Source organism: Humulus lupulus, chromosome 1 (genome assembly GCF_963169125.1).
Source record: "Humulus lupulus chromosome 1, drHumLupu1.1, whole genome shotgun sequence".
Classification (NCBI taxonomy): domain Eukaryota; kingdom Viridiplantae; phylum Streptophyta; class Magnoliopsida; order Rosales; family Cannabaceae; genus Humulus; species Humulus lupulus.
Window position 1 is genome coordinate 111,467,572 of NC_084793.1, and position 10,510 is coordinate 111,478,081.

The following is a 10,510-nucleotide window of genomic DNA, read 5'->3' on the forward strand; positions in this document are numbered from 1 at the left end:
CAGCTCGAGTGTTCACCCTGACGCAGGCGGAGGCCGAGGCTAGTCCCTCGGTAGTGACAGGTCAGCTTTCTAGTGCTGGCACTCCTTTTACTGTATTGATTGACTCTGGTGCTACACACTCGTTTGTTTCTAGTAAGGTGATTTATAGACTGTGTAGGCCTAGTGAGTATTGTGTGTCAGGGTTTGGGACTATTTTGCCTACAAGGGAACTGGTAGTATCTAGGAGGTGGATTAAAGCACTGCCAGTGATAGTTGATGGTAGGGAGTTATCACTAGACTTAATTGAGTTGAGTATGGAGGACTTTGATATGATTCTAGGTATGGATTGGTTGATTAGATATGGAGCTACCATTGACTGCAGGAAGAAGATGGTGACTTTTGAGCGAGAGGGTGAGGATCCCTTTGTTTTTGTGGGAGCAGTGCATGGACCCCGCATACCCAAGATATCAGCATTGAGAGGCAAAGATCTGTTACAGGGTGGATGCATAGGCTTTCTGGCTAGTGTGGTGGATACCACAAGGGTTTTACCAGTAGGACCGGAGGAGACCGGATTGGTTTGCGAGTTCTTAGATGTGTTTCCTGAGGACTTGCCAGGGTTATCGCTGCGTATAGAAATTCAGTTTGTCATTGAGTTGGCGCCAGGGACAAAGCCAGTGTCGAGGGCACCATATAGGATGGCACCAGCGGAACTAAAAGAATTGAAGATACAGTTGCAGGAGCTTCTCGATTTGGGGTTTATTAGGCCTAGTTACTCGCCATGGGGTGCTCCAGTTTTATTTGTGATGAAGAAGGATGGGACTTTGAGAATGTGCATAGACTATCGGGAATTGAACAAGTTGACTATCAAGAATAAGTATCCCCTACCAAGGATTAACGACTTGTTCAATCAACTACAGGGTAAGACGGTGTTCTCAAAGATTGATCTTCGATCTGGTTATCACCAGCTGAGGATCAAGAATGAGGATATACCGAAGACGGCCTTCCGAACGAGGCACGGGCACTATGAGTTTCTGGTCATGTCGTTTGGTTTGACCAATGCCCCAGCAGCCTTTATGGATCTTATGAACAGGGTGTTCAAGGATTTTCTGGATCAGTTTGTTATTGTCTTCATCGATGACATCCTAGTGTATTCCAGTTCAGAGGCAGAGCACGAGCTTCATCTTCGACAGGTTCTTCAGAGGTTGAGGGAGCATCAGTTGTACGCCAAGTTTAAGAAATGTGAATTTTGGTTACCAGAAGTGACATTCCTTGGACATATCATGGGTGCAGATGGGATTAAGGTGGATCCATCTAAGGTAGAGGCAGTTAGGGATTGGCCGAGGCCAAGGAATGCCTCGGAGGTGCGGAGTTTTCTTAGTTTGGCAGGTTACTACAGACGGTTTGTAGAGGGCTTCTCGAAGATAGCGGCACCAAGGATAGAATTGACACGGAAGAATTTGAAGTTTATCTGGTCAAACAAGTGCGAAGACAGTTTTCAAGAGTTGAAGCAATGAATTATTACAGCGCCTGTGTTGAGTCTTCCTTCGGGGGAAGGGAAGTTTGTTGTTTACTGCGATGCATCGAGGTTGGGTTTAGGCTGTGTGTTGATGCAGAATGAGATGGTTGTAACTTATGTATCACGACAACTGAAGGAGTATGAGCAACGGTATCCTACCCATGATTTTGAGCTAGCAGCGGTGGTATTCGCACTGAAGATTTGGTGACATTACTTGTATGGGGAGAAGTGCGAGGTGTACACCGACCATAAGAGTTTGAAGTATTTCTTTACACAGAAGGACCTGAACATGAGACAGGGGCGTTGGCTTAAGTTGGTAAAGGACTATGATTGTGATATTCTTGACCATTCGGGGAAAGCCAATGTGGTGGCAGATGCATTGACCCGGAGAGGCCCAGGTCAATTATATAGTTCCATTAAGATCTCAAGGGAGTTAGTTGATGAGATGGTCAGAGCGGGGATAGAGTTGGTGGTAGGCTGGTTAGCCAATATTACTCTGCAGTCGACCCTGCTAGAGCGGATCAGAGAAGGACAATTGGTAGACGCTCAAATACAGGGGGATTAGAGAGAATATCTTAGCAGGAGTAGCTAAGGACTATTCTATATCTGAGGTTGGTTTGCTTCGGTATCAGGGACGGATATGTGTTCCAGCAGATGAGGGGATCAGACGAGAGATACTAGATGAGTCTCATACGACGTCGTACCTGCTTCATCCGGGTACCACGAAGATGTACAAGGATTTACGGACGTTATATTGGTGGCCTGGGATGAAAAAGGATGTGGTGGAGTACGTAGCCAGATGCTTAACCTGTCAGCAGGTGAAAGCTGAGCATCAGCAACTAGCAGGGTTGCTTCAGCCGTTAGGTATTCCCGAATGGAAATGGGAGGACATTACTATGGATTTTGTGGGAGGTTTACCCAGAACAGTGGGGCTTCATGACTCGGTGTGGGTGATAGTGGAAAGGTACTGTGGATCATTATTCTGAGTTGTACGTGAGGGAGATCGTACGTCTCCATGGGGTTCCTAAGTCTATAGTGTCAGACCGAGATCCTATCTTCGCTTCCAAGTTTTGGTGTGGTTTTCAGAAAGCTTTGGGGACTCAGTTGAAGTTCAGTACAACCTTTCATCCTCAGACTGACAGACAGTCTGAGAGGATGATTCAGGTGTTGGAGGATATGCTCAGAGCGTGTGTAATTGACTTTGAGGGTTCATGGAGTAAGTATCTTCTGTTGATTGAATTCTCGTATAACAATAGTTACCAATCAACAATTGGAGTGGCTCCCTATGAGATGTTGTATGGGAGGAAGTGTAGATCACCCAGACATGATTCAGAGAACAAGTGAAGCTATAGAAAAGATCCGAGCTAGGATGCTCGCCTCTCAGAGCAGACAGAAAAGCTACGCTGATCCTAAGTGTAGGGACGTGGAGTTCTAGGTTGGGGACCACATGTTTCTTCGAGTTTCACCATTGCGGGGAGTGAGAAGGTTTGGAAAGAAGGGCAAGCTAAGCCCTAGATTCATTGGACCATTTGAGATCCTGGAAAGGATTGGTCAGGTGGCTTACAAGTTAGCCTTACCGCCATCATTGTCAGGAGTCCATGACGTATTCCATGTTTCTATGCTTTGGAAGTATGTCTCAGATGTAACTCATATATTGAGGTATGAATATTTGGAGTTATAGAGAGATTTGGCTTATGAAGAGCACGTGTTTCTTCGAGTTTCACCATTGTAGGGAGTGAGAAGGTTTGGAAATAAGGGCAAGCTAAGCCCTAGATTCATTGGACCATTTGAGAACCTGGAAAGGATTGGTCAAGTGTCTTACAAGTTAGCCTTACCGCCATCATTGTCAGGAGTCCATGACGTATTCCATGTATCTATGCTTTAGAAGTACGTCTCAGATGTAACTCATATATTGAGGTATGAAGATTTGGAGTTATAGAGAGATTTGGCTTATGAAGAGCAACCGGTTCAGATCTTGGATCGGAAAGATAAAGTATTGCGGAATAAGACAATTCCTCTTATTAAAGTGTTGTGGAGGAATAGTAGTGTCGAGGAGGCGACCTGGGTGCTTGAAACAGCGATGCGGGATCAATATCCCAAGTTATTTAGGTAAATTTCGATGACGAAATTCTCATTAAGAGGGGATAGTCGTAACGAACCAAATTTACTAAAAAGGCTTAAGGGACTTGATTAGTATGCCGGGAGGGCATAATTGGAATATATGTGATTTAATGATTTAAAGTATGCTATATGACTATTTGAATATCCGAGATGCATGACTATATGCATTAGTATGCATGTAGGCCCTGATTAGGTTAGAAAGGGCATAATTGTAATTTTGGCCCATTGAGGGCATAACTGTATATATATATATATGTGTGATAAATGTTGAGACCACATCATTATGTGGATATATTTGTGATCTGTGATTCGAGACGATCCTAGTGAGCGGATAGCGAAAAAGTCACGGCGGGGATTTATACCCAGCTCGGGGTGAGCCTAGGGGTATAAATGGGAATTTAGAGAATATATATTGGAGTCCATTCTGAGATTTAAGAATTTAATTGGTGATTGGTTAGGTGTCGGGAAGTAAGTGGTAAATATTACAGACATTCGAGGAATTAGCCGTAATTGGGTGAAAGGACCAAAATGCCCCTAGGTGCATTTAAAGGGTTAGAATTAAATGGATGGCAGATTGGTCATTAGGCTTCTATAGGATAAGTGTTATCAGGTTTTATGCCTTAGTGGGAAAAGTCTAGAGTCTGAAGGAAAAGAAAAGAAAAGGAAAGAAAGGAAACGAAGGGAAAGAAAAGCAGGTCATTTCCAAGGTTGGTTCAGGCATACATCCATCAGCTCTTGAGGTATTTTGGGGCAGAAACTTAGGCAGAATCAGAGCAGAAGCTTGAGCTTAAGGTCTTTGATCTGGCTGGAAAAATTAGCAGGGATGCAGCAAGAATAAACCATCCACTTGAGGTAAGACTCAAGGTAGTTCATCAATTTTAGTATTGGTTTTGAGTTGAGTTTCTAAGCAAAGTTTTGTGGAAATCCTAGGGAGTTTTGGCTGTGGATTTGAGGAGGAGAAGTTCAAGCTTGTGAGGAGGACAACCTAGGCTAAACTCATCCAGTAAAGGTAAGGGATTCTACTTTGAACTTTGTGGTTTCAGTGGCTGTTTTGCTGAGTTTTTTGAATTCTAGGTTCAGCCATGGTGAAATCTTTGATTATGGGTGGATGTGGTTGATTTGTGTATGGTTGGGATGCTTGGGATGAGTTAGGAATGTTAGTAAGATTTTTTTTGAGTTTGGGTGAAGTTTGGAAGAGTTTTGGTCAAGTTTGGCTCGGGGAAAATCGAAGGAGAAAGTGGCAAGTTTTGTTGTTCTGTGACTAGCGCTACAGCGCTAGCCTTTGGGCGCTGTAGTGCTAGGCCAGGCATTCTGGGCGAGTTTGGGCTCTGTTTGTAGTGCTGTAGCGTCCTCCTTAGAGCGCTGTAGCGCTACCCTGTTTCCAGAAATGGGTTTTTGAGTTATTTTCAAGGGTTTTTGCCCAGAGGTTCGGGGTTTGATTCCACCACCCCGTTTGGTGGAATTAGAGCTTCCCGAGGGCTCGGGATTGGTCCCAAGGCTAGGTTTTGGACTTAAGGTTTGGTAATGATTTTGACCTATGGTTGTGACTAGGTGTGCGCTAGGGCTTAAGAGGGATCGTGCTCAAGGATCAAAGTGAACGAAGCTAGCAAATTTAAAGGTAAGAAAACTGCACCCGTTTATTTTTTTGTGATGGGACTAAGTGCTCCCGATATCTGTATAATGTCATAGATGGTATTATGCCATGGGACATGTGATAAATGACCTATGGGTGGCATATACAATATTTGCGCACAGGGCGCGACTTGGCCACTGGTATCCGAGGACTGCTTAATATTCACTGAGCTCGGTTTAAGCGGGCCGGAGTTAGTGGGATAAATAGAGGGTGCGGCCTAAGGACGCTAACCCTAGTTATCATATTTGGATTGATTATTGATATGAATTGATATACTTGGTGTGATGAATACTTCATTGTCATGAAAGCTTAAATTGATTAAGTACATGCCTATGCAATATGAGATATTTGACTATCTGTTGATTGATTATGCTCTGTTATTGTGTTTTCTTGTTGAGCCTTGGCTCACGGGTGCTACGTTGTGCAGGTAAACGCAAAGGCAAGTTGGACCAACCTTGAGACGGAGAGCTACGGGGCTGAATGTACATAGCCAGTTGTTCGGCCGCCATGGTCGAGGAGTGGATCTGGACAAGAATGCTTAACAGTCAATTTTGCCTTAGAGTGGCTAGTATTTAAATCTTGAATCTTTGTAAATGGCTTTAATCTATTTTTTTTTTGGGATCCCGAGTAAACAGAAAATGTTATCTATAAGAAATACAGCTTTTGGGACCAAAATCTTTTAACCCTAGTTCCATTATAGTTTCAGTAACACATTTTTTATTAAATGACTTGATTAGCAAGTCTGGCACCTTTATAAACACACAGTGTAACGGTCTTGGCTATCCAGGGCCTTAAAACTAAAGTCGTGATTCCCCCTAATCCTCCAGCTCAAGTTTCTTCTAATAATATGAGTTAGGGGGATAGGCCACCAGCAGAAAGAGAGATTGTGGTAGATGAAGGCGACCACAAATCGTACGGCCATATGGTCGACCAGTGGCCTCCCCTATTATATATTCTCCATCACCAATTCTCCATCCATCACCTCCGCGAGCTCCAACTCCCCAGAATATAGCTCCAGGAAATACGTCTTTACATAGGAACAACCAAAGGAACTCTGCTTAAATAGAATTCACCTATGTTACTCGAGCCCATGTCAATGATCAAACACACCAATCTTAACAATACGTAGTGAGTTTTTCCGAAAGAAGTTGCTGGTGGGAGAGTCGTCAGGAAAATGGGTGAGAGGGTGTTCATAACACTCTATCTCGGAGGCAAGAGCCTGGCCTGAGAGTTCCTAAAAATTATGCTCACATTATTCATAGCAACTGTCAATTCGACTTGCGCTAGCATCTAATCTCACACCAAAGGCAACAGATTCGTGACCAAAAGCTGAGTTATACTCATCCAAGGGATAACCCTACTGTGAGGCATGAATGTCCCAAATAATCAAGCTCAATCTCAAGCTCAAAGGGACTATAACTGGATGGGAGATAATAACCAGCTCCCGACATTAAGAGATACAACCTAGGAATGACTTGCGTTGATGAAAGAGAACATGAGATTCCTTCTAGCAAACAAGAAGAAGGATGGTTATGATTCTGATGAGGAGCTCGAGCCTTTTGCTCCTCATATTGTGCAACTCCCTACCCACCTCGATTCAAGATGCCCTACATGGAACCTTATGATGGGACCACTAACCCATCTAACCATGTCAGGATGTTTAACATGAGCTCATAATGTGCCATCAATCTCTTATGCATTTTGTTCCCACCCACATTGACAGGCACTGCCAAAATGTGGTTCGACAAGTTTTAAATGCACTCAATCACCTCCTTGAATCAGTTGTCCGCATACTTTAAGAAATAACTATGGGTTGCTAAGGAAAATCAAGTAGAAGTTGATTCCTTGGCGAATATAAAACAATAGCTGGGTGAATCTCTCAAGGCTTATACAAACCGTTTCACCAATACTGCAGCTTGCATTTGAGACGTCAAGGATAGCACCAAAACTATGACCATATCAGCTGGAATCATCGGGGAAGTAGAATTGTGGAACGACCTCCAAGAAAAGGGAGTTAAGAACACATATGAGATTTTATCTCGGGCTAAATAATGGATTAACCTCAAGGAGGAAGAATCAACAATGGAAGGCACAAGCAATGCTTTCGTTCAACCCATTGGGACTGTGCCCAATGCTGTAGCACCAACTCTTCCAGTTACAAACAATAACCAGACATGTAACAACAAACACAAGGGGAATAACGATGGCGACCGGTCGGGAATAACGACGACTTAATGGAAACACATGAAAACATATACCTTTGCTAATTCTTCTCACCTCCCATAGAAAAAGCCAAAGCCCATTAATTATTAGCGGGCTAAAAGAGACCAAGTGAAGTTTTATCGTTTCCATAATGACATCCATCATACTACGGATGACTGTCATTAGCTAAAGATGAGATTGAGACTTTAATTCGAGCTAGGTCGTTAGCACAATACGCTCAGAATCAAGTAGCTCCCAACCAACAGACAACACCAAATCAACGACTAGCTTCAGTTAATCGACTGAACCTTCATGCCGCCCCACCAGCTCTTGAAAATCCACTTGTACTACCTCTAGTGGAAGGAAGGGATATTATAACTATAGCGGGTGGACCCCATTTGGCAAGAATGAGTAGTGGAGTTTAGAAGAGATATGTTCAAGATTTGAAGACTCACAACGGCTCAACATACACTCCAGAGCAACGTATGCCTAAGCAGAAGAAGATGGATAAACAACCGATCATCTTCCCGAAAGAGGACGCTAGTGACATCCAATTTCCACACAATGATTTGCTTTTGATAACCATTCAAGTCGCTAATAGAAGAGTGTAAAGAATTCTTATCGACAATGGGAGCTTAGTAAATGTGCTATTCAGGTCCACCTTGGAGAAGATGGGACTCTTAGTCAGAGACCTGAAAGCTTGCCGACGACCTTTTACAATTTTTTAAGGGAAGGACTGGAAGCGATTGGAACTATAGAGCTCATAGTAACCGTCAAACATGAGTCCCAGACCACGACGAAGATGATTGAGTTTATCATAATAGACTACCCAACCGCATATAATACCATCCTAGGTCGATCTGCTTCGATTAGTTTTGAAGCGATCACTTATGCTCGTCATTTATCCATGACGTATTTCACATCGACGGGAATATGTATAGTCAGAGGAGATCAATTAGCTACTTGTTAATGATATATCATATTAATGAAGGGAAAAACATAACCGTGCAGTAGGCAACGATGATTATTGAAGAAGCAGAAGAGCCTCAGTTAATGGAGATTGCGGTCGCTGAGCTTGAAGAAATTGATCGGGGAATAAGCGAGGAAAATCAGAGCTTCAAGCTCTGGAGGAATTGGAAGAGCTAATCCATGATCAGGGGGGCACTTCCAAGGTCGTAAAATTGGAGGAAATCTTTGCTCAGAGTAGAAGAAAAATCTGACTGTGTTCTTAGGAAATAACCTCGATGTCTTTGCATGGTCACATTGAGACATGGTTGGTAATTTCCCCAAGGTAATAATGCATACCTTAAATTAGGATAGGAATACACCATTTATGCATCACAAAAGAAGATTACTTGGAAAGGATAAAGGAGAAGCACTAGAAGAGGAAGTAGCTCCCCTCCTAAAATGTGGTTCATCATGGAAGCTAAATATCTGACCTGGATAGCTAACTCTGTTTTGGTTCTTGAAGCTAAAAACAAATGGAGAACCCGCGTGGACTTCTCTGACCTCGATAAACCCTGGCCAAAGGACATTTTTCATATGCCAAGAATTAATTGGCTAGTGGATGCAACGGTCGCCCGCGAGCTCATGTAATTCATGTCATTCTAAATATAACAAGATTGCAAAGAACCTTGCTGACTAAAAGCACTCGAGCATCATGATCGAGAAAATGTATTTTGCTACAATGTTATGCCCTTCAGGATGAAGAACACTGGAGCTACATACCAAAGTCTGATGAATAAAATGTTCGTTAACCTGATCAGTCAGAACAGGGAAGTGGACATTGATAACATGCTTGTCAAGTCTAAAACTGCCAATAACCATGTGCTAGACCTGGAAGAATGTTTCATCATGCTGAGAAAGTACAACATAAAGTTGAACCCTTAGAAGTGCACTTTCAGAGTCTAGTCGAGGAATTTTTTAGGCTTTATTGTAATTTCTAGGGTGATCAAAGCTGAATACAAGGTCTTATTAGCTAGAATTCAGATTGTCAATAAGCTAAAAGAAAAATCCATCCACTGGTACCAGTGACTCGCAGCTTGTGGTGAACCAAGTATTAGGAGAATATCAAGTTTGTGAAATAAAGATGTTGCGTATTTAGCCAGATTAATGAGGGAATTATCAGGGTTCAATTTTTACTCCATTGAACAAGTACCCAACGAGAAAAATACCAATGTAGATGCATTAACTCAGCTTTACACAACCAAGGAAGCGGACACATTGAACGTTGTTCCAGTTGAATTTCTTGGAAAGCCGAGCATAGACGAAGAATCTGAAAATTTGAGCTAATCCAAACAGGATCAACTTGGATGACCCCAATTATCGATTATCTCACCTCTGGAATACTGCCCAAAGATCACAAGGATGCACTCAGGTTGCTATACCAGGTCCCAAGATATATCCTAATTGAGGAGATTCTGTACAAACAAGGACATTCCATGCCTTTACTTAGGTGTGTCTGACCCAAAGAGTCTCAAGTTATTTTGAAGGAGGTTCATGAAGGGTTTTGTCGAGATCACATTGAGGGGTAAAATCTAGCTGTGAAGATAATGAGCAGGGATATTTTTGGCCCACCATGAATAATGATTCAGCCTCGTATGTTCAAAAGTGTAATATGTACCAGTGTTTCTCAATAATAGCTCGGGTTGTACTTGTCGAGCAAACCATGATGTCATCGCCTTGGCCATTTTCTGACTGGGGAATAAATTTGATTAGGTCAATATCTATAGGAAAAGGTGGAGTACGCTATGTTGTGGTCGCGGTGGACTATTTTACTAAGTGGGCCAAAGCCAAACCATTAGGAACAATAGCCTATAAGAGAGTGTTGGATTTCGTGGTGATGAATTTTATTTGTTGGTATGGACTTTCAAGTAAAAGTTTAACTAACAATGGGACTCAGTTCGATAGCGACCTGTTTATGAATCTCAGCTAAAAGCATGAGGTTATCAAAAGCTTTTACTCAGTGGCATAGCCACAGGCTAATGGACAAGTGGATGCAGTGAACAAGACTCTTAAGGTAAACTTAAAGAAAAGACTTGAGGATGCTAAAGGGTTAT